This window comes from Prionailurus bengalensis, chromosome B3 (assembly GCF_016509475.1).
Source record: "Prionailurus bengalensis isolate Pbe53 chromosome B3, Fcat_Pben_1.1_paternal_pri, whole genome shotgun sequence".
In the NCBI taxonomy this organism is placed as follows: Eukaryota; Metazoa; Chordata; class Mammalia; order Carnivora; family Felidae; genus Prionailurus; species Prionailurus bengalensis.
The window spans coordinates 91,672,686-91,698,502 of NC_057355.1; positions in this window are offsets into that span (position 1 = coordinate 91,672,686).

A 25,817-nucleotide genomic window follows, 5' to 3' on the forward strand; every position below is an offset into this window, starting at 1 on the left:
TCCCAGCTCAACAATCAAGCAGGATGAATCAAGGGAGGAGTTCTGCCTTTGTCTGCCTTTTGTCCTGTTTAAGCACTTAGTGCATTGGATGATACTCAGTCACATTGGGGAGGACAATCTACTTTGCTGAATCTACCAATTTACCAATCTCTTCAGAAAACAGCTTTACTGACCTGCCCATAAATAATGTTTAATCTGGGCAACTGTTGGTCAGTCAAACTGACACATAAAATTAGCCATCTCAATATTGCCTTATAAAAGATGACGTATATGTAGCTCTGAAAAATAGGTTTTTAAATTAAATCTGATGCATTTACTAAGTTACCAATTCCTCATTTGTAAACTTGATAAAAGTGTACAATTAAAAAAAAATTTTTTTGAGACAGAGAGAGACAGAGCATGAGCAGGGAGAGGTGCAGAGAGAGAGGCAGACACAGAAACTGAAGCAGGCTCCAGGCTCTAGAGCTGTCAGCACAGAGCCTGACGTGGGGCTCGAACTCATGGACTATGAGATCATGACCTGAGCTGAAGTCAGATGCTTAACCGACTGAGCCACCCAGGTGTCCCAAAAGTGTACAATTTAAAAAGCAATAATCAAGGATAGAAAAGTAGAATAAAAGTAGAAAAAATACTAACTAAAAAATATGATCTTGATTATTGGATTTAAATTGCTCCTAACAACTCACTTTTATTTAAAGACAATAGGTTACCATTAGAAAACGTTTATACACATGCATACTAACTTAAATCTAATAATAAAGTATTTTATATTAAATATTTTAGAAAAAGTCATTTTTGTGGTATTCATTCAAATGTACTTTTCCCCTTTACATTTATGGAAAAGCAAGCTCCCTTTTGTAATTAAAAAAACTATTTTTTAAATATTTATTTGTTCATTTATTCATTTATTTATTTAGACAGAGAAGAGAGCGAGAATCCTAAGCAGGCTCCATGTCCAGCCTGGGACTTGATCCCATGACCCTGGGGTCATGACCTGGGCTGAAACTAAGAATTGGATGCCCAACCAACTGAGCCACCCAGGTGTTCGTGTTATAAAAATTTAAATTGTATTTAATTCTTTAAAGTATCTTTTCAGTTAACACCATTTAAAATTAAAGCTTAAAGATAAATTACTACTTCATACAAAGTTCAACAGATATGTAAAATGTCAGGTATAAAGTTATGGACTGGCATTTTTGTTGTAAATTAATTTAAAACCTTGTAAAAACTTTCTTTCAGACTTTCCATTCAGTTATTGTATTTGTCCAACTGGAATAATCAATGTGATTGTCAATTAAACTCCTATTATTGAATTTTTTTTTTTTTACTCACTATAAGCAAGTAAATGTACTTAGCATTACACGTATTTTTGAAAGTCAGGTTCACTTTGTATTTTATGTTATCATCATAGCATGATCTACACAGATGCAAGATGCCCTTGATTTTTATAAAACCAGGGATTAGTGCCTATTATATTCTTGTGCTTCGTCTCATTCTTTCATGTGACAGCTTCACTCCTATGTAATGTAATTTTTTGAATCCAAATAAGATGTTTTCATTTGATTTAGCACTTTAGCCTCTAAAGTCACTTTGCTTAATGGGTCTGGTTTTGACTTTTTTAGTCATTTTGTTCCACATTTGTACCACAATGTTCATCATTGTATGAGACTTATGATGCATCCAACCACAGATCCATGAAAGTAAGGCAAAGAGTCAGAGAGCAGGCACCTTATTAGCACTTTTTTCCAGACCAATAATCATGTCACTATTTGAAATTTAGAAAATTGCTGTCATATCATCCACTTCCAGCACCTTTTTTTAAATGACCCTGTCATCAGATTATTTTGCTGCTGAGTTGATGCCAGCCATGATAATGATGCTAAGTGTGAATTTTGGAAGTCGATAGCTTTTGGTTCACATTATTGGAAAGGAAAAGTATTTCCCCACCACAATGCAATAGAGTGCTATGTTTCTTATTCTTAATTTTTTTTAAATTTTTTAAGGTTTTTTATTCATTTTTTGATAGATACAGAGTGTGAGTCGGGCGGGGGGGCACAGAGAGAGAGGGAGACACAGAATCCGAAGCAAGCTCCAGGCTCTGAGCTGTCAGCACAGAGACTGACACGGGGCTTGAACTCACAGACCGTGAGATCATGACCTGAGCTGAAGTCGGGTGCTCAACCGACTGAGCCACCCAGGCGCCCCATCTTATTTTTAATTTTTATTTGAAGATAAGGTATCCCTTAGCCTGTTATCTTCTTTATTTTTATTTTTTATTAAAAAAATTAAATTTAGTTTTGAGAGAGAAAGTGGGGCAGGAGCAGAGAGAGAGTGAGAAAGAGAATTCCAAGCAGTCTCCACATTCTCGGCCTAAAGCCCAATGCAGGCTTAAACTCACAAACCATGACATCTTGACCTGAACCAAAACCAATAGTCAGACACTTAACTGACTGAGCCACCCAGGTGCCTCTACATATCTTTAGACAATAGCCAAGTCTAAATAATATTGGCATGTATAGTATGTTTTTGAAGGTTCGCAAAGTCATTTTAAAAATTTTTATTGATATATATTTTTTAACTTTGTAATTTAACTTTATTCTTTATTTTTTAAAATTTACATCCTAATTTGTTAGTGTATAGTGAAGCAATGATTTCAGTAGATTCCTTAATGTCCCTTACCCATTTAGCCCATCCCCCCTCCCACAACTCCTCCAGCAACCCTCAGTTTGTTCTCCATATTTATGAGTCTCTTCTGTTTTGTCCCCCTCCCTGTTTTTATATTATTTTTGTTTCCCTTCCCTTATGTTCATCTGTTTTGTCTCTTAAAGTCCTCCTATGAGTGAAGTCATATGATTTTTGTCCTTCTCTGACTGACTAATTTCACTTAGCATAATACCCTCCAGTTCCATCCACATAGTTGCAAATGGCAAGATTTCATTCTTTTTGATTGCTGAGTAATACTCTATTGTATATATATACCCCATCTTCTTTATCCATTCATCCATCGATGGATGTTTGGGCTCTTTCCATACTTTGGCTATTGTTGATAGTGCTGCTATAAACATGGGGGTGCATGTGTCCCTTCGAAACAGCACACCTGTATCCCGTGGATAAGTGCCTAGTAGTGCAATTGCTAGGTCGTAGGGTAGTTCTATTTTTAGTTTATTTGATAAACCTCCATACTGTTTTCCAGAGTGACTGCACCAGCTTGCATTCCCACCAACAATGCAAAAGACATCCTCTTCCTCCACATCCTCGCCAACATCTGTTGTTGCCTGAGTTGTTCATGTTAGCCATTCTGACAGATGTAAGGTGATATCTCATTGTGGTTTTGATTTGTATTTCTCTGATGATGAGTGATGTTGAGCATTTTTTCATGTGCCGGTTGGCCATCCGGATGTCTTCTTTGGAGAAGTGTCTCTTCATGTCTTTTGCCCATTTCTTCACTGGATTCTTTGTTTTTTGGGTGTTGAGTTTGATAAGTTCTTTACAGATTTTGATACTAACCTTTTAGCTGATATGTCATTTGCAAATATCTTCTCCCATTCTGTTGGTTGCCTTTTAGTTTTGATGATTATTTCCTTCGCTGTGCAGAAGCTTTTTATTTTGATGAGGTCCTAGTAGTTCATTTTTGCTTTTGTTTCCCTTGCCTCCGGAGATGTGTTGAGTAAGAAGTTGCTGCAGGCAAGATCAAAGAAGTTTTTGCCTGCTTTCTCCTTGAGGATTTTGATGGCTTCCTGTCTTACATTGAGGTCTTTCATCCACTTTGAGTTTATTTGTGATATTTTTGACCTCAAGTGAATATGTGTATCTACATCTGAGCTTTAACTGTGTTCAAGCTATTGAAATAAGATATTACTGGATGTATAGAGTATAGTAAGGGACATAATCTACAATAAAGATGAAATTATTCTCCCTGTATATTTGAAGACTGATAATAGGTGAGGAAATTGGGATATTTTTTATTTTCCAAAATAAACTTAGAGTTCTCTTAAATTTTCAATAATACAGATAGAAAATTTGTGTGAAGAAATACAATTATTTTACATAAAAAGCACGCCTACTATCCATTTATGAGCTTTCAGAAAAACAATACAAATTATCTACAAAACTGATTAATCACTAAACTTCTAAAATTTCAAATTCATCAAGGAAATTTCAAATTCTTAAAATCTCCTTATTCTCATACACAATGTACTTAAGCACCTAGAGTATTTATATAATCTGTAAAATATATTTTTAATACTTGTCACTTAATATTTACTCTTTACCAGCACTGTTCTAAGACCTTTAAATAAAATTATAGCTATTGTGTGAAAAATCATATGAGGTGAATATTATTGTCATTTAAAAATTAATGAGATAGTTGTGCTTGAGTGCTTGCTGTATATCAGAAACATGAAACATTATCTTTTAAAATTATTACCTATGAGTTGATTTTAAAATGGCTAGATGTTAATTGAGTTATGATGAAGCCAAGCCTGACCTTAAAATCACTCCCTGTGTCTTACTCAAATGCCTCTCTTGGTGGATTCTTTGAAGACTTGATGATTGATTCATATTAAAATTGAAAAAAAATAAATAGGCATCTCTTTAAATTGATAATCGACATAGTAAATATTTGGTAAATTGTAACTTGATTTTTTCTCAGTACACTGAATATTTGGCAGAATACAGTCTACATTTTTAAATTTAATCTCACGAAGTTTATATTTTGTTATCTTCCTTGTACAAAATTTCCAATGGCAAGGTACTCTGGACTCTGCCAATATAAACCTTCTCCCACATCAGAATGAAACAATTGAGATATTGTTTTCTTTAGATAGAATAGTGGTATTAGACTATTTTTTAAATTTTATTTATTTTTTCAAATTATGATGAGAGAGAGGAGAGTGGCAAAGGGAGAAGGAGAGAAACTTAAGCAGGCTCCACATCCAGTGCAGAGCCCAGTGCAGGGCTCAATCTCACATCTGTGAGATCATGACCTGAACTGAAATCAAGACACTTAAACTACTGAGCCACCCAGGCACCCCTAAAATGTTTTAAAGTATCATGTTCCAGTCATTTCAGTTCAGTGTGCTTTGTCTAAGATTATTTAGAGATGTAAGAAAGATAAACATGCAGCCGTGTCTCCTCCAAATAGCTGCTTATTGCAATCACTACAGTAATTCTAATAGTCCAATTCCAATGGATCAATTGGAAAGTAAGTAATCTTGCCTTTTAGAAATAGCCAAATATATTTCTAAGTAATATTCTAGCCTCTGTGTCCACATCTATAGTTCTTAACTGATTTTTTTCCATGTCTTGAAGAGTCAAAAAGTCCCTGAAGAGAATCTGACTGGTTTACTCAGTTATAACAGCTTGTTAATTAATATAACACATGAATATTGGTACTCACCCATTGAACTTAGAGGTCATATGGTGGAGACTGGATTTCTAAACCTGTACAACTCACCCTGCACAGGGTTTCCAGATTCTTTTCCCTAAGATGTTCTTTGCCTAGGATTCATTAAGAAGAGTGATCACTTTGATTATCAGTAATCAAACAGTGGGAAAATATAAGTTTCCAAAATTAAAGTCCTTTGTGACTGTCTTATGTAAGTCAGATTATTAAAATGATTTCTGATGAAGTCCCTAAAATTATTATTTATCCCCATTAGTTGTATAAACTTTTTCTTTTTTCAACTTTTTTTATGTTTTATTTTTGAGAGAGAGAGAGACAGACAGAGTGCTAGCAGAGGAGAGGCAGAGAGAGAGGGAGACAGAATCGTAAGCAGGCTCTGGGCTCTGAGCTGTCAGCACAGAGCCCGACATGGGGCTTGAACTCACAGACTGCAAGACCATGACCTGAAATGAAGTCAGATGCCCAACCAACTGAGCCACCCAGGTGCCCTTATAAACTTTTTCTTTGATAGTGGTTGATAGCTATTATTAATCTAAACAATGCTAAATAAGTTAAACTAAACAAAATCCAACTTTTATGGGTAATAATGGTAAAAACTTAAGGGTGAAACAAAAGGGGTAATGTCCCTCCTGGTAAAATTCTAGAGAAAGCTGTATACTCTGGATTGGCAAACACAGAGGACTCAAGTCTGTTGTAAGGAAGAATCCAGGGCATTCTTTTAAAGACCATCTACAGGGAAGCTCACTCTGTCAACATTCTCTGATTGCTCCCCACATTTACAGAGTGACTACTAGTGAAATTGTCACTCCAGGCTTAAAGGAGAGTTCATTATATAAACAAATTTTATGTTGAATGTCATATATACAGTAAAAATTAAGCAAGCTTAGTTTGTTAAGTGTGTACCAGTATTAGTTTGGGAAGACCTGTATTAGTGTGCTAGGGCTATTGTAAAAAAAAATACCACTGGTGGATTAAACAACAGAAATATATTTTCTCACAGTTTGCAAAGCTAGAAGTCCAAGATCAAAGTGTAGGTAGGTTTGGTGTCTCCAAAGCCCTCTCTCCTCAGCTTGCAGACAGGATGCCACCCTTCACACTGTGTCCTCACATGGTCTTCTCTCTATATGCATGTATCCTTGCTGGTTTTTTGTGTGTCCAAATATCTGCTTCTTGTGATGATTTCATTCAGGCTCACTCTAAAAGAATCTCTTTAATTTAATCACTTCTTTAAAACTCCTATCTCCACATAGTCTGAGGTAACTGAGGTCAGGGATTCAACATACAAAGGGGAACAGAATTTGGAGGGCACACAATTCAGCCCATAAGAGGATCCGCATGCAATATAAACAAGTAACAAATGAATCACCTAATCAAAATATGGGGGTGAGGGTTAAAATCATTACTAGTTTAGAGAAAAGTAACAATGGAAAAACAGGATTTTGATGATATACTCTAAGTTAAAGAATACTGAGTACTGCATACAAATACTGAACTTTGTAATTTGTGTTTATGTAGAGTTATGTGTTAGAAATTCTAAAATTATTTTATATACTTTCAAAGACTGAACAAGTAAGTAAACCTATGCAGGATAATGAGCGCCAAGTTTTATATCCTTAGAGAAAGGGGTTGGTTACTAAGTAAGGGAGATGGCTAGAATAAATTAAGAAGAGTTAGATTGTAATTTAAATTACAGCTCAAAATTGTGGAGAGAGAGAGAGAGAGAGAGAGAGAGAGAGAGAGAGAGAGAGAGAGAGATTAGTATAGAGATAGATATCACAGTGCTTGTATTGATAAATGCCTGCATTTATTAACTCTAGCATCATTGCCTTGAATATAAAAATTCCATGCCTTGAATATAAGAATTCCATGTTTTTAAAGTGATGGAAATGTAGTCACCATTAAAGAAAAAGGCTGGGCCAAACCTGAGCAAGAAAGTGGTTAGCTGACCTAAGGAGAATTAGTGTAAGGTTATAATAAGTATGTACCTGGAAATTTACCTTGAACCAGATCTTGGAATCCATAAACATCAGTTTGAGAGGTTTGAAGTCTCTGTGGTATATATCCAGGAAAAATGATATTTGTAAATAAAAAATAAGTGAAAATCTGCCTTAATTCTCAACATGGATCTTATTGTGAAAAATAACATCAATGATCCAATATAATATCAAAATCCAGGAAAATATAATGGTTATGAAGTTATACCTGCTAATTGATTTTGATTTAGAGGGAATATAAATCTCAGTTTGAAAATATAAGTATGCCAGTGATGAAACTTATTTTCAGTTGGTAAAGACTTTCAGGGCACCTCATTGTCCAAAGTTAAATTTCAGGACATTTGAAAACTAAATGCAAATACTACTTTCCTTTTTCTTTAGGTGACATCTATATTCTAAAGAGGGTATACAGTACCAAATTTTCTAAGATGGGCATAGGGTTAGGCGTGTGAACATTAGCTTTGGTGCACCAACATTAATTCAGTATTATTCATTATGGATATAACATTTTAGAAAGGCCAAAACAAGTTCTTGCTCATATTATTATAAAAATCACAAAAGCCCATGATACAGATTGGGACACAAAGCATAAGAACCCTCTGGATGCAAATCAGTGCTCTCATCAGAGCAAACCCACTATCAGTAAGTAATCGGATAGGCCACGGCTCTACCAGAATTTGTCAGAAATCTACCAGATTTGTCAGAAATCTCCATTCCTTTCTTAATTTCCTACCAAATGTTGTATGCATTTGAATTACTAACCATTGCTGAGAGACTAAATTGGTGTGGCCATTTACCTATGAGGAGAGTGGATGAGGTGGTCTTGCAGGGTTAGTAGCTGAATCAGGAAGAAATCACTTAATAAAAAATGAACTCCTGCTCTAGAAGAGTGGATTTCCAGAAAAAAAAAAATGTCTAAGAGTGAATAGCCAAACGTCAAGGAAAAGGGTTAGGATAAGTAGCAGATCTTTGAGGGGCTAAAATAAGTACTGACCTATAGGTAGAGAGTCATTGGTTCTGTTCCAGGAGAATGGGAAGGGGTGTAATCTGGATGAGAAGAAGATGAGGTGTATCAGAGAAGTATTTTGAGGTAATTTTATAGCCTGACATGAGTGTATTGGATTGATCTCTTTCATCATTTTTATCCCAGCTGATTGTTCTGTGGTGCTACCATATCCTCCCCAGGTATTTTTCCTATTTGTCATAACCCTTCCATATAAAAGCTGATGTGTTTATATTATTGTTATGGAAATTCAGATTAGAAACATGTTTCATTTCACTTTGTTAATATGCATGAATTTGAAAATAGCTGTTGCTTAACTGATGGTGATAATGTGAACTGACATTAATCAATAGAGAGGTTATGGCTCCTATGTCTGGGTGTTGAGCAGTCTGGCATTTTTGAGTTATCTGGCATGAAGCAATTATTTTCTCAGAGGCTCTTATCATTGCTGATCAAGTATGAACTCTGCCCAAGGTAAACACATACCAGTGCTGTTTCTTTCTTCCAGCTGATGTCCTGGCTGTTGACATAATGAGAAAAAAACATGACAATATACAATTACTTACAACTTCGTTGCAGATTTTTTTTCACTTTTTGAAATTTTTTTTAACCATCCTTAGTTTTCTTAAATGCTTACTAACAGAAATTGTGTTTATCTACATAAGCTGCAATACCCAGCATGTGTTCACATCTCACTGATGAACACTTAACAAATTCCACTGTCTGCAAACGTGATTCACCAAGTTGCCTCCCTGTTTTACCCCAGTGAGCACTCTTAGCTTCTATGTTGTGTACATTTGTAGAAATGTATCTAATAACACGAACTTTATGGTACATGCACCAGAAAGGCTTTGTTTCTCTCATTCATGCTTTTTAAAATATAGGTGGGGAATAAACTGTCAGTTCAGCTGAAAGAGTAAGAGTTTTCTGTGCTTTAACCCTCTGGAAATGAGTCATCAGCACTTTTGAAAGTTGAAGTATTCACAACATCTGAAGTATGACCGGTAAGAGACATAGTGATGTGCTAGACGGTAAGGCAGCGTCTGATGGTGCCAAATTGATGCCTAGGGGGTATCTATGCACAAGGAGAATTTGACTCGATCTCATATATAAGGTCGACAGATGAAGCTATAATGGAATTTGAGGAAGAAAACAGAAAAAAAGTTACACAGGTTGGTAAAGTCACACTTCCTGGTCCCTTACATGTTTAAATTGGGAACTAGTGACAAAGTGTACTGTAGGTGGAGAACTGCTGACAGAGAGACAATCCTTCATCGTTAAAACAGAGGTTAAATAAAGATTAAGCTCAGAGCAGCAGTGAGAGCCCTGGAGACTTTGGGTAGGCAAGATGCCCAGATGTTCTTCCTATCGTTTCAGCCTGGCAGATGAGCAGAGGTGAAGAAGGTCAAGTGGGTGGGTGGCGGGTTGTAGAGAAGATGATGACACGGTCATCAGTTATTCTCATAGAATCTGAGAATAGAATGGCTCCTGGCAGAGAGTTAGTGATTTCTTCTATATACTTAAAGTTTTCTTTAATTTTGTTCTTAGACTCTTCTGATCATGATAGTTCTTCTTTATACACTCTATAACCATATACAATACTTTCAGTTATATGCAGAGAAAAACACTGCTATTTAAAAAAGTTAGATAAAAGGTTTATTTCATGGGGCACTTGGGTGGCTCAGTCAGTTAAGCATACAACTCTTGATTTTGGCTCAGGTCATGATCTCATGCTTTGTGAATTCAAGCCATGTGTAGGGGTCCATACCAGCAGTGTGGAGCCTGCTTGGGATTTTCTCTCTGTCTGCCCTCACCCCACTTACATGCACACACACACTCTGTCTCAAAATAAATAAATAAATAGATAAACAAACTTAAAACAAATCTTATTTAATGATTTCAAGTGTAATTTGACAATATGGGTACTGTTACATTTCATTTGTACAATAACCTAAGAATATAGTGAAAAGTAAATATTCTGAATGGTATTTGATCAATAAAGCAAGTATTCTAAAACGTTTTTATGAACACTTTTTTGTACAGTTTTTATTTTTTCCATATATAAGATTACCTTTGCATAAAGATTAAAGATCCAGATGGGTGTACTCTCTGGCCTTGTTTCATTCTCTGATGATTTCAGATTCATTACTTCTCAGGAGGATTCATGGTCAAGTAGGAGGTGATATGGATGCTTTATTATGACCTTGTGCAATACTATTAGTCTTTGTTTTTCCCTACTTAAATCACCCTCAGAAATAATCATAAACTTGATTGAAAACCAAATGGGTAATTAGTACTACTCTATTTTTGTTTTTGGATCTCCAAATTCATGAATAATTTCTTTAAAATTTCATCTCAGTTTCTCTAGAAAACAAAAGCAAAAGCAAAACAAAACAAAATGAAAAAAAACTTCCAAATTCAACATTGTTTTAAGAGTTCCTGGAATTTTATACAAAAACTGTAAAATTATCATGGCTAAAGATACTAGCTATTGCTTCTTCAGTCACATGTTTATATGGGTGATATTTCCTGGGGCAACCTGGGTAGCTCAGGTCGGTTTAGCTTCTGACTTGATTTCAGCTCAGGTCATGATCCCAGGGTTGTGGGATCCAGCCCTGCATCGGCTCTGTGCTGAGCATGGAGCCTGCTTCAGATTCTCTCTCACTCTCTGTCTCTCTCTCTCTCTCCTCTTTTAAATAAAAGTAAAACATAAAATAAAAAATAAGTGATCCTTCCCCACCCATAGTTACATCTAAGAAGTGGTCCTGGGTGATGATATTTCAATAAGGGATCTTGCCTTATAGCCTACACTCTATGTAACCAGAGATGAATACAAAACATTGATTTAGTCAAATTTGTTTTGTGAGAACTTGGATTTGGTTCACTTAAAAAAAAGTCCATTAGCAGCAAGGATCCCAGTCATAATTCATGTGTCATTGGGATGATAAATGGAGCTGTGGCAATTCACAACAGTACTCAAGCTGAGGTTAGATTGTAGTGGAAACTAAAAGCTAGTTCATGTGTTAACAGAAGAGCAAATCTGCAGATATGCTGATGTACTGGCTTCAGTTTTGTCTCATGGCATTCCTTGGACTCCTTCTAAATACCAATTTCCTGGACATTTCCCAAACTTCCGGACTTCTGATGTTCCTCTTTTCCACAGTATTAATACATACTACTCCAATGGGTATGATAATAAGAGTTTCTATCCCATATGCTGGGGGAAACCCTGTGAAAATTTCAGTGATTTCAAGATCTTGGAGGGGTTACATATTTCCATGTGCTTTTGTACTTTTTCTGCTGAGTTTTTTATTTTATCTAAACTCTGGATCTTTCAAACTATGTTGTTTGTTTTGCTTTGCTTGTTTGTTTGTTTTAATACGTGAGTGTGAAATGAAGCTTCTTTTCTTCAATTTAGTCAAGGTAATCTAACCAAGGCCGTACTTTTCAGTATCATTTGTTGACATTTGGAGGAAACCTTTAGAGATTACAGCATAAATGAGTGCAGGCTACACTATCTTACAATTAAATATTAGTCTGGCCCTAAAACATGGAAGCAAAAAGACTGACAAATCGAGTGGTAATTTACTCCTAAGTAATTTTTACTGTCCAGATTGTTTATTTTAACAGTCACACCTCTAACCTTATCACCATAATTATAAGTCCCTTTTCCACTAAAACTAAAAGGTTTTTCTCATTCATTTTCCCTAGTTTACAGCTTCTCATTCTCTGAGCTACTCCCCAAAATATTAAAATTTCTTCATTACAAAAGAAGGAATTTGAATAACTGGTACTAATGCAGCTGACATGTACCCTTATTGTTATGTCTGAAAGAGCAATTTCTTCAGTACCCATTATTATCTTTTTGACCATAATTCCACTAGAGTTTTCATCTCTTTGTTCTGAGTGCTGTCAGTCCCAAATCCCCTTTCAAAGATTTTCCCAAGAAGCCTGCAAGAAAAACAGAATAACTTAAGCTAGCCAGTATTTAGACTTTAGAATTCCTGATGAAGAGAGATAAATGTAACTCTTACTGGAGTTACAAAAATAATAATTCAGGGGAATACATCTATCTATGATCTACTTATCCAGATGGATTGCAACACAATAATATAAATGTATATACATTTTCCATTATAGATATTTGGGATAAGTAAAATTGGTTTATTTGAGGATGTTTCCATGAATGTCAATAGTTAAGCAAGGGACAATGGCTTTTAATTAGGTTCTGTACTCTATTTTTTTAATGCTTTTATTTATTTTTGAGAGAGAGCATGAGCAGGGGAGGGAAAGAGGGAAGGAGACACAGAAGGTGAAGCAGGCTTCAGTCTCTGAGCCATCAGCACAGAGCCTTACACAGGGCTTGAAACCACAAACCACAAGATCGTGACCTGAGCCAAATCATAAGCCAAACTTGGACACTTAACTGACTGAGCCACCCCGGTGCTCCAGGTCCTATACACTATTATCTGTGAGAATGAGCATTGATAGAAACCTGTCCATAGTATTTTGGTCGATCTTTCCCTTATGTACTTTTACACATTAATTACTGCAACTGGGGATACATATTTTGTTTGTATCCAAAACAAATTAATCTTTCAATTGTAATCACAAGTGTATTTCATATAGTTATCTAATAATCACTTCATAATTGTATGTGTTAGATTCTAGGGAAATTATGCTTAAAACCAACAGGATACCTCAGAAGCACTTATCTGAAAATTGCTTGCCTTATGCAAAAATAGGGGTCTGGTCTTTCAAAGAAAATTGTTGTACTTCAGCTTTAGAAAGTCATGGTATTTTTTTAATGCCATCATTCTAGAAGGCTACCAGTGTTTCATTTCGAAAACTTTATTTGAAGTGGCACATTTTATGCACAAATAGTCACACTTCAATATCAAAGAAACTAGGTAGATGTCAGTGAGCTCCAGCCCTAAGTGACATGGAGAGGTAGGTCATTGAGTTGAGATGCTTTGAGTCAGCTCTCTGTGATGTCAAGAACCATGTTCATGACATCTTGAGGCCAGGGATAGTTCCCTTTTTTCCCCCTAGCTTGCACTTGGCAATATGTGACATATAAAGCTGGAGGCAATAATTTTGGACTTAGCAGAATATGCCATTTAAAAAAAAATGTGAACTCAATTGAAAACCTGGTCTCAAAATTAACACTAATTGCTGAGAGTAATGCCACATTTTGTTTTCAGACCAACAACTTGTTCTTTGTTCTTTCAGATGCATGTATATTTTATAGCTTTAATTAATGATTTTTTTCTCCTAGCTTCTCAGAATAAACACTTAACTCATCATAGCAAGTGTCCAGAATGGACCCTTTAAATACAGAGATGACATTAAAGTCTAAATTTTAAGGCTCTGCTTTTCATATAAAAATGTTATATAAGATAATTTTATGACTCTACTATACACTATTAACTTTTATCCTAGTTAACTGACAGTTGTATTGACCTTGGCTACTGGCTGGCTGTCTGGCTTGCCTATCTATCTATCTATCTGTCCTCTATCGTCTGTCTATCTTGCCTTAACTAATTCTCGTGATTCTGTTAATTTAATCTCTCCAATTTGGAATATTCTGTAGGTTTCTTATCTTTCTCTTTACCCCCCAATTCACTGAACTCATTTGGTTAAAGTTCTTTTTATAAGGATATAAAATGTCTTGACTCTATAGACATTTCCAAATATCAAAATATCCCAAATAACATATTTATAATTCTGCACCCCCATTAAACAATGAAATATAGTTAATGGGCCCATAAATTAAAATTAAGCTACAATCTTAATCAATTGAAGAATTCTAAATATAGTTAATAGTGGGCATTGTAGAGTGACTCTAGTAATATTAACCCTTACCTTTATATCTAAATATCTGTAAATTGGGGCACCTGAGTGTCTCAGTTGGTTAAGCATCCAACTTTGGCTTTGGTCATGATTTCACAATTTGTGAGTTCGAGCCCTGTGTGGGGCTCTGTACTGACAGCTCAGAGCCTGGAGCCTGTGATTCAGATTCTGTGTCTCCTTCTCTCTCTGCCCCTCCCTGCTTGCACTCTGTCTCTCTCATAAGTAAACATTAAAAACGAATGAATGAATGAATAAATAAATAAATGCAAATTAATTGGATAAAAAATGTGGAAAAATCAGCTATTTGAATGAGTGTTATAATGAAACTAGCCATAGAACACAGGTGATTTCATCCAGGTGGCATAGTATTCCTTCCTTTAATTTGCTGATTGGTCAAGAGTACCAGTAAGGGATGATTTATGCGTATCGTTGGGTTTTTCTTAAAAAAAAAAAAATGACTGGTAGCTGTCTTTTACAAATATAATACTCTCTACAAAATACCCTATAGAAATCCAAGGCCAATATTATTTCATGCGTGTTTCTTTTAATTAATAGATTGTAGCTAATGAAAATGTCATTTGCCAAATTAAATCCTGACATTCCCCTCCCCTCTTTGTGTTAATATATGTTCAAGACATCATTACATTCCATAAGGCTATTTTCATTGATTTGAACATTTATTCCAGTGATAACGTTTTTTGCCTATGGGTATGCTTATATCTATTGGAAATGATTTGGTGACACATAGTTAAATTAATGCCATTCTCTTATATTTTGAATTTATTTAAAGAAATATCTCCCCAGTAATATCCAAATCAACATTTACTCAAAGTGATATTCACTTCAGTGGCCTCATCTCTGCCTAAAAACTTCATGGAGGTATCTAAGATTGGTATTTTTCTTTTTTTTTAATTATTATTTTATTTTTTTTAACGTTTATTTATTTTTAAGACAGAGAGAGACAGAGCATGAACAGGGGAGGGGCAGAGAGAGAGGGAGACACAGAATCTGAAACAGGCTCCAGGCTCTGAGCTGTCAGCACAGAGCCCGACGCAGGGCTCGAACTCAGGGACCGTGAGATCATGACCTGAGCCGAAGTCGGATGCTTAACCGACCAAGCCACCCAGGCTCCCCTAAGATTGGTATTTTTCAAAATTATAGTCATATTGATTCAAGTGTGCATATGCATATACTTTTATTACATAATTAGTGGTTTTTTTTCAACTTTTGCTAAAAGCTTCATCTTTTATCATGAGTAATTTTTATACTTGGTAGGACCCTTCATAATTTTATTATTTTAAAATAATAGCATATGCTCTACTTATTGTGGCCATCACTGTGAAGTAGCTTTAGATATATTAAGGACATACCATCTTTCAAGCTGTATAGGACTATTGCCCACCTAAGAACCAATATTTTCTCAATATTCTTTACTCCTCGGTTTTTGTTTGTTTGTTTATTTGTGGTTTGTTTCTTTTCCTGATCTTTTGGACTATGTGCCAAAGAGAAACACCATTTTTGTCAATTCACTAGAAACTCTATTCATGATAACAGGTAAAGAATAAAACTATGTCGATATGTGAATACTGGGCCTTGGATTAGATTTATTTACAAGGAGAATATTGAGGACCGCTTCCCAACCATGCATTATTGCCGTGTGAGTTACTAGTTTAGCAATGAAACATAATTAAAAGAAATATATATGTTTTTTCCTTGAATAATTTAAATGAATACAAGACATGCTATATTTGTAGTATTTACTTAGTATCTGATTTCTAATTCTTATTTAAAAAAATTAAGTTTATTTTTGCAAGAGAGAGAAAGCAGGGAAGGGGCAGAGAGAGAAGGAAAGAAAGAATCCCAGAAAGGCTCTGCGCCATCAGCTGTGAGATCATGAACTGAGCTGAAACCAAGAGTTGGACACTTAACCAACTGAGCCACCCAGACACCACTGATTTCTAATTCTATATGTGAACATATACAAGAAAATAGAAAAATTACACCTTAAGACACAATTTTATTATTATTTATTACAACAAAATGAATTTCTCAATTTCATTTTGCAAATTGAAATTACTTCTGAGAATTATAATTTTTTTCAGGAGCTTTATGATATCTCAGTCATTCTTGCTTTACATGTTACTATTGTTTTTAGCCATTTTGAGCCATTAGTCATTTATTTTTGTTAATTTTTACTCTAACATTATTCTAAACTTGTCTGTATTTTTAACGCGTTCTTCAGTTTAACCCAGTCTGATTTTTGGAAAAGCTGTGTTTCTATGATTCATATCATATCAAAATTAAATTTTCAAATAAATTTTTAATATATGTTTTGCCATAGAGCAAGCAAGATTTAAGTCTATTTTCTCTGCAGGTAATACTAGTGAAATTTCTTTTGAGCTACACATATCAATAGTATCAGATATTTTAAAGTAGTTTTACATTTTTTTTTAATTTAAAAAGGTTGATCTGAAGTAATACTGTGTTATAAACAGCTTGGAGTAAAAGTTGGTTAAAGACTTCGGACACAGGTGTTTTGTTTTGTTTTGTTTTGTTTTGTTTTGTTTTGTTTTGTTTTGTTTTGTTTTTAAGGCTCCCTGATGGTTGCAGAATGATCTCCTTGTAATTGGGCAAATATCAATGAGATAGGAAAATGATGAAGATTTTAAATCTACATAATGCATATCAAATGGTAGCAATGATTTGATTTTCAAGGCCTATTGCAAAATCACCTACGTTGTATTTTTCAATAATCTTAAGTCCTAATTGGCTCGAGAACTCTTCCCACAGAGACAGGTAAGAACTGAAACAAATCAACATGAAAGGCTTTTTTTTTTTTTCTTTTTCTTTCCTTTCTTCTCTTTTCTTCTCTTTTCTTTCTTCTTCCTTCCTTCCTTCCTTCCTTCCTTCCTTCCTCCCTCTCTCTCTCTCCCTTTCTCTTCTTTCTTTCTTTCTTTCTTTCTTTCTTTCTTTCTTTCTTTCTTTCTTTCTTTCTTTCTTTCTTTCTTTCTTTCTTTCTTTCTTTCTGATCAAGAACTGTGCCCTCCTTAGAATGCAAGAAACTCAGTACTTCAATTGAATTATTCAATGAGATAACTTCTCCGAACACTCCAATACTGATTAAATAAAACATAAAAATAGAGGGGCTCCTAGGTGGCTCAGTCGGGTAAGCATCCAACTACGGCTCAGGTCATGATCTCACAGTTTGTGGGTTTGAGACCCACATCAGGCACTGTGCTGACAGCTCAGAGACTGGAGCCTGCTTCGGATTCTGTGTCTCCCTCTCTATCTGCCCCTTCCCTGCTCACGCTCTGTCTCTGTCTCTGTCTCTCAAAATAAATTAATGTTAAAAAAATTTTTTAAACAGAAAAAAAAATTCTCCCCTAAATGCCCAAAGTCTTTTTTCTTTTATTGTAAAGCAGGCTCCACAACTTATTCTTGACAGCAAACCTTCCATCAAGAACAGGTTTTCAGACTTTTTGTTACTACTTCCTCCAAAATAGTTTTAGATCTTCAACATAGCATACAAAAATCAAAGACCTATTCCACAAAATATAGTATAAAGTTTTCAATATTGCTATCTGTATTACATTCTGTACCTATTCCTATTAGAATGACCTTCTTTCTCCAATGGTACTATTGTGCTCAATGCTTAGAAAGGCTTATGTTGGGGCGCCTGGGTGGTTCAGTTGGTTAAGCCTCCGACTTCAGCACAGGTCATGATCTCATGGTTGACGAGTTTGAGCCCTGTGTTGGGCTCTGCGCTGACAGCTCAGACGCTGGAGACTGCTTCAGATTGTCTTCCTCTCTCTCTGCTCCTCCCCCTCTCACACTCCGTCACTCTGTCTCAAAAATACATAAAAATTTTAAAAAATTTAAAAAAAGAAAAGCTGATATTTCCCCTTAGAAGAATAATATCCAATCATTGAAAATGCTAACCACAATAAGAATTAGAGTAACGATGTATAGTTTAACTTTTTTAGCAAGGAAAATTTACAGTTGAAGATTTAAAATATCTAAGTAAATGTGTGAAATCTTTTATATATATTTTACCTATCATTAAAGTAAAATGTAAAATAAAACTGAGATGGAGATAATTTTTGCTATATATGTCATAATTATGGACATAATTTACCATTTGTCACCTTGAGATGACTCTGAAGGGTAAAGATGATGGCTTAGTTCTCTTACATGTCTGACAACGTATGTTTGTGTTTCTTTTTTGAGAGTCCTTTATCTTTCTTTTAAAAACAAAATGGAAGATTATCTGAATACTTTAGAAATAGTCCATTTATATATGTTTTCACCAAACTTGTTTCAAGTTCTGTCTTCAGGCTTTGTTTATACATCTTTTGAGAGTTTAATTTTTTTAAATATTTGTTTATTTATTTGAGAGAGAGGGTGGGCTGGGGAGGGGTAAAAAGGAAGGAGAGAGAGAATCCCAAGTAGGCACTGGGCTGTCAGCACAGAGCCAGACACAGGGCTCTACCATGAGATCATGATCTGATCTGAAATCAAGAATCAGATGCTTAACCACTTGAGCCACCCAGGTGCCCCTTGAGAATGTAATTCTTAAGGCAAAAGTTATATTAGTTACTCCCATCATAGGACTCACTCATCCACTCTTACATTTTATTTTATAGTTTTTAAGTTTGATTATTTATTTATTTATTTATTTAGCGCATAGGGGAGGGGCAGAGAGAGAGAGAGAGAATCCCAAGCAGGCTCCACACTGTGTAGAACCTAATGCAGGGCTTCAACTCATGAACATGAGATCATGACTTGAACCGAAATCAAGAGTTGGATGCTTAATTGACTGAGCCACCCAGGCACCCCTCCACTCTTAGGTTTTAGCCAAAAGAAATGAAAACATATGCACGTATAAGGACATGCACACAAATATCGGCACCTTTATTTGTAATTGTCTAACACTGGAATAAACCAAAATATTTATCAAGTGATGAAAGATACACCACAAATCCAACCTATAGATGTCCATGGGTAGCACATTAGCATTGTCACCCCTCTTATTCATAGCATCTGTCACTCTGAAGTTCACTTATTTTGTAACTTTTTTATTTCCGTGAGAGAATATAAGCTTTTTAACATTTGTACCTGTTGCATTTGTATTAAGCACTTTGAACAGTATTTGGCACACAGTAGTTTTGCAAAAATTATTTTTGAGTGCATGTACAAATGCTTTGTAGCTATAATTTTGTTTGGTGATTGGTTTCTTGTTCTTCTTGAAGTGGAGTAGAATTGTGTTTCTAAGCAGCTTCATTTCCTGGAAAGGATATTTTCTCAAAAGTAACACCATATTTTCAAGTGAGTTAAATTAATCTCAGGATAAATTCAGTGCCTTAACAAAGCTTCATTTCTAGATTTGCTGAAGTTGGCTTTTCTAAGCATTACCTTCATTAATATTCTCTTCGCAGTTTTCACCCACTACTATATTAGTAACTGCCAAAAGCTGAGGTTTTCGAGAAAACACTGTGCTGTTAAAGACTGAATGTGTAATGAAGAAAATATAAAAAATTTAGCAAATTACATGGCAACAAATCTGTTTCTTGACAAAAATTAGTTATAGCTTAAACACATGTTTTTGAGTACTATATAAAAATCCCAGCACTTGTAAATTGATCATATTTACATTGGGGGTTATAGAAATGTACTTTGTGACTATCCCTACCTGAAAATTTAGAAATTATCAATATTATTTTTGTCATAAATTTCCTGTGATAATATTTTGAGTTCAAAGAAAACATGAAAGGTATTGTAGTACAGATTTAAATACTAGATATAAAGTTAGTAGATCCATTTCATCATTTTCTTGGGATAATCCATCATTATTTAAACCCACAGAAGTGTATGCAATTTTTTTTCAATTTTATTTTAATTTGCTGTCAGTAGTAACTGTAAACATGTAAAATTTATGATAGAGACTAATGTGTATTTTTAAATTTCTTTAAATGAGAAATAAAAATGTCCTAACAGCATTTCAGCTAATATCAGTTTGTCCCTTGTCTTTATACTGCTTCATGAACGATTCTCAAAGGGACACAATTTTGGTCTCTTTAGTACCACCCTGGACCAATACTTCCTATTTTACATAAATTTAAAGTAATGTATTTTAGTAATTCTTTCATATTTGCTATAATAGTGCAAGTGCAATTTTTCACAAGGTAAAATAAAAAAAAAAAGAAAGGTGGTACTGTTTTATATTTTGTTTTGTAATCTCTTAATTTTTGCATGTTCTTCTTTTAGAATTTGATTACATTACAGTTATTATTTGTTTAGAGTTAAGTTCAACAGATTCTTGGAAAACTATTCTATTTCTAATAGGTTTTTTTTTCTATTTCCTAGTAGAGTGAGTGATGTCATTTTTTTAATAAATACAATGCCGTGATCTCATCTAATAATTGGCAAGTGAGAAAACATAATGATGATTTGCTTATCCTTACAATGTTTTACTAAAGATTAAGAAATTCTCACCAGTGTAAAAGTCTAGCTTAAAATCCATTTATTTTTATAGTTCTTAAGGAGTTATGTAGCATTATTATCAATCCAAATGATGTGTCTTTTCAAAATCAATACTTGGCATAGTTGATTTTGAACATACATAATCATTTATAGTTAAAACTCCCGTGTACAATTCTTCTGAAAACTATGAAATGCATTTTCCTCTACCATAAATAAATTCTTCATTCCTGTAATTCTATTCTATGTTTGGAGATTATTTTTACAATTCTGTACGAACTGAATTCTCTAATGTATCCTTAGATTTAAGCTTTCAAAATACATTTTAGGAATCCATGTACAGCTTTGTTTCTCCAAGGTGAGTTAGAATCACCTCAGGGGCTTTTGAAAAACAGTAATTCTGAGGCACTTTCCCAGACCAATTAAATCAAAATCTGGAAGTGTGTCCCAGGCATTAGTAATTTTTAAACTCCTCAGGTGATTCTAATGTGATTCCTGTCTTGAGAATCACTGACACCGAATAATTAACAAACATTAACATATATAGGGAAAGTATAGGTGTCTTGATAAAAATGCAGGCTTTGATTCAGTAGGTTGTTTGGGATATTTTGCATTCTCTGAAAGTTCTCAGGTGATGCTAATGCTACTGGTCCATGAATAATACGTTATGTAACAAGAAATAGAATAAAGATGGTTGCTGGGCAAGAAAAAGGTAGCTCCTGATCTCTATGTCATGAGGAAAAACAAAGAAAACAGACAAGGGAGGAAAGAACCAAGTAAGAGGAAGCAGAAGCTAGCAGAGACAGGGATACTCTTTAAAGAATATTGATGAGTGTGAGTCTTTGTATTTACCGACTTTACTTAATGAACATCTACTGCATGTGAAATTGGTATTCTAATTAGCTTTTGCTATATTTTTTGTGTACAAAAAGCTCCTAAAAACACAGGTTCTGTTCTAAAGAACTTTTGCTCATGCCCATTGCATGTATTTATTCTTTTCTAGAAGACTACAAAAAATGGAGAAAAGCCCTTTGTTTACCTTTACACTGATTTACCTGGTTGTTCACACTCACTACTTAGCCTAGCTTTTCTCTGGTGTCACAGCAGAGCCATCGCCAGCAGGGCAGCTGGTGAGGACTGCAGGGAGAGCTCTCAAGAGAATGAAGCCGGTTAGAAGGCTGAACAGTGAATGGTTAGCTGGCAAAAGGAATGGCTAGTTCTTGGCTCAGATTCAGAAATTACTTGAATGTGGGCACTTCTTCCATCAACACGGTTTGGTGGAAATGGTTGCCACCTGCCTCTATTCCCAGGGACTAATTTCCCTGCTGCCGAGTCAGCTTTTAGTTCAAGAGACTGTTAATGTCTGCAGTACTAAGAATCTGGAGGCATGCCCTTGCTGCCCAGATGGTGGCTTCTGGACATCAGGTACAGTACTTTTAGACTGACAGTCCCGTGCTAGCAGTCGGGGATCTGTATACTTTTACTGCTGACACTGTTTGGTGACAGCTGCCCCAGACATAATGAGATCAGCACATCCCATAAACACATGAAAAGGTTTCTGCATAGAAATGTCAAGTTGGATTTAGTTTTAAATAAAATAACATATTCCTGTTCAGGAAAAATACAACCATTGCCTATGATAAAAAGTGGAATTGATAACATGTGTGAAGATAAAATGTCAAAATTATAATAAAAGGTTACAGAATCTACTTTTATTCATATTTCTGTTTTATATATATACACATATATTTATATAGCTTCATACAGGTATGGATACAACATTATATATATAACGAAGTTGTATTTTATTTGTGAATTTATATTTATATACGTACAATATATAACAAATATACTATGTTATAACATTATATTATCTAGATTATCTAATCATCAAAAATCTCCTATTATGGTTTTACTAATATTCGTTGTCATTAAACCTGTGAGTAAATAATCTACCTGCTTTACCTATAAAAAAACCAGAATTTTTTAGAACTATGGAAGAGGAAATATTCAGGACAAGAAGATGGATTAATTAATGCAAATGTATACAAGTTCATGTATTAAGAGTAGCACCTTAACAAGCATACTGGCTCTGGGATAAGGAAGAATGATCAATTATAGATACTGTAAAAATAAGGAATTCATTGAAATGCATGGGTATAGACCGATATAAAAGTTCTTGGTGTGCCTGGGTGGCACAGTTGGTTAAATGTGCGACTTCAGCTCAGGTCATGATCTCACAGTTCATGGGTTTGAGCCCCGCGTCAGGCTTTGTGCTGACAGCTCAGAGCCTAGAGTCTGCTTCGGATTCTGTGTCTCCCTCTCTCTCTGCCTCTCCCCACCCCTCCTCCCCCTGCCCCGCATCTCTGTCTCTCTCTCATAAATAAATAAACAAAATTTTAAAAAATACTAAAAAAAAGTTCTCAAGTAACAGGCTTTGTCCCATAAACTTATGGCCATTACTACCCAGCATCCTACCCCACACGCTAGCCTCAATGGATAAAGTATTTCTAAAGTAGAAGGAGATAAACTTGGTGTTTTTCACAGGGCTCTTTGATGTGTAAGCTTGTCCATTCTGAGAGTCACTGTCTTTTGGCACTCACTTTATCCATGTTTGCACAAAAGACAAGGGTCTGCCATTAACTGTTCTGAATTTGGGACAAAACAGAGAAAACAATTAATGAAGAACGGGAGACTTTGCCAGAAACTAATGGCACCAACATTGTGCTTAACGATTGGAAGCATAAAACAATTTTTTTTAGTATTGCTCCAAAATATCCATTGCAACAATAGAAACAATTAGAATAACATCAAACTCACCTTGGATAATGTGATTTTTAGCAGCAGTAAATCATGTGTTCTCTATAGTTTCTTTCATTCCTTTCTAGCAGTTCCTAGCTAAGGAGAGCTAAATAAAGAAATCAGTAAGATAACACAATTATATACTTGGCAGATTTTTTTAGTCTGGTCTTTAGGGAGAATTTTAAGATTATTAATGGAAACTTAAAAATAGGAGGATAGGAAAAGAGAAAAAATAAAACAATGAAAGACAATGAAATTAAGTACAGAGCTATATATATAAAAGTGAATGAATATAGAGGGAAAATGCTTGGGAAAAAACTTTTATCCCAAATTTATCTCCAAATGCTTCATTAAGAAACATTATCTTCATGGAACTTAAGTTGTGCATAAATTTATACTTTTGGAAACTTACAAATATTCTTGTCTGATAAGGTTCCTTTTCAGTGATTAGACTGCAAGCAAATTCATAGGAAATCCAAGTTTAGATCAGATATGTGAGAAGGTATGAAAATTTGTCAGCTTGGTGCTTAGTGTAGAGAAAAATCTGGGCATTGCCCAACAATAACAAAACCTAAGTAGCATTAATGAATTCTCCACACCTCAAACACTGTAATTTACTTTCCAAAAGAGAAATAGTCGGAAACATAAAAGGTACATATTTAACATAGGCAAATGCACTATTTTAATAAATATTTATAGCATGAGTTATTGGCTTGGTTGTTCTGAAACAGATTATCATTTACATAAAAAACATGTGAAATGTTAGTATAGAACTAATTTTCAGTTACGAATTATAGTGTATACGTTGTGTGACACAAGAGATTTAAAAGCACTTGCAATTTTATCTATCCTTTATCTTTTAACATTTATCCTTTAACATTTCTTTTAGCAGATTGAGTAAGCAGTAAAAAAAAAATCATCCAAATTCCTGTAGCTATTATTTAAATTTTAAAACAGCATAATGATTATTTTAGGAAGCAATATTGCTAAAGGCATTTTAGTATTATTAATTTATATGTTAATATATTTGCTAATTTTTAATTTACATGTTCTCCAGGTGAATGGCTGTTAATCTTTTCTATAATCAAAATTGCTCTACATAGCATGCAGAACTACCAAATGTAAGTTCTATTTTCAGCCAGTGTGAAATTCTGGCAGAGCCACATTTTGTAACAAAACTTGGAAACTGTATGCTATTGCAAATACCATTCTATTTGGAAAGGTAAATTTTTAGAATTGGAGAAGCAATTGAAATGGAGATGGTGAAGTTTTTAAGTGAGATTAGAAAGATAAAGATGAGGAGGATGCTGGAGTTAAACAGAAATGTATTAAAAACACCAGTTGAAACATTCCTCATTAATAGGCACATTAACCAACAGCTATAAATTGATTTTCCACCGTTCCTCACCAAAGATAATTTTATGGGGATCAAGTTGAACATTGCATTCCTTCTCTGTTGTAAAAAATGTTTATTTATTTTGAGAAAGCATGAGCAAGGAAGCTGGGGATGGGCAGAGAGAGAGAGGGAGAGTGAGAGAAAGAACTCCAGGCAGACTCCACATCAGTGTGGATCCTGATGCGGGGCTCAATCTCATGACTGTGAGATCATAACCTAAGTTGAAATCAAGAGCTGGATGCTCAACCAACTGAGCCACCCAGGCTTCCCCCCATTTTTTCTTCAAAGATTCCCTTTATGTTAAGCCGAGCTTTTCACTTGCCTCTCACTCTTTAAGTATCTGTTTATATTGTCTTCCATCTCAGCCCAAATATGGTTACATGTAAAACTGAATCTTATTTTATAAAATTTCTGTTTCCTAAAATAATTATACTTACTTTGCCATGAGGCATTCTTTTCCTAGTATTTCTAAATATTATTCAATCCTAAAACAAGTTGTTCTCTGGTCATTATGTAATAGACAACTCCACAATGGCAAGCAAAACTTGCTAAGATGTTTCACAGACTATTCTTGGTCCATTTTCTTTCTTGATCTATGAGATTTCTTCTAGGGCTACGTAGTTTTGATGTAACTGTAACCAAAATGTGGTGTAGCAAAGACTATGCTTAGTAGTTATAATTCACTATAAACAATGGATGTAGAGAAACTCATTTTAACACCAACTATATCTATGTTTAGTTTGGCTATAACTTTGTGATTGGCTGTAAATATTTTTGATTTTCTTTAATATCCTTGTTGCTTCAAAGGTCATAATAGGGATGTATATATTAAAATCTGATATGTGTAAGATATAATTCCATTTTATACATGAGACCAATGAACAGTCA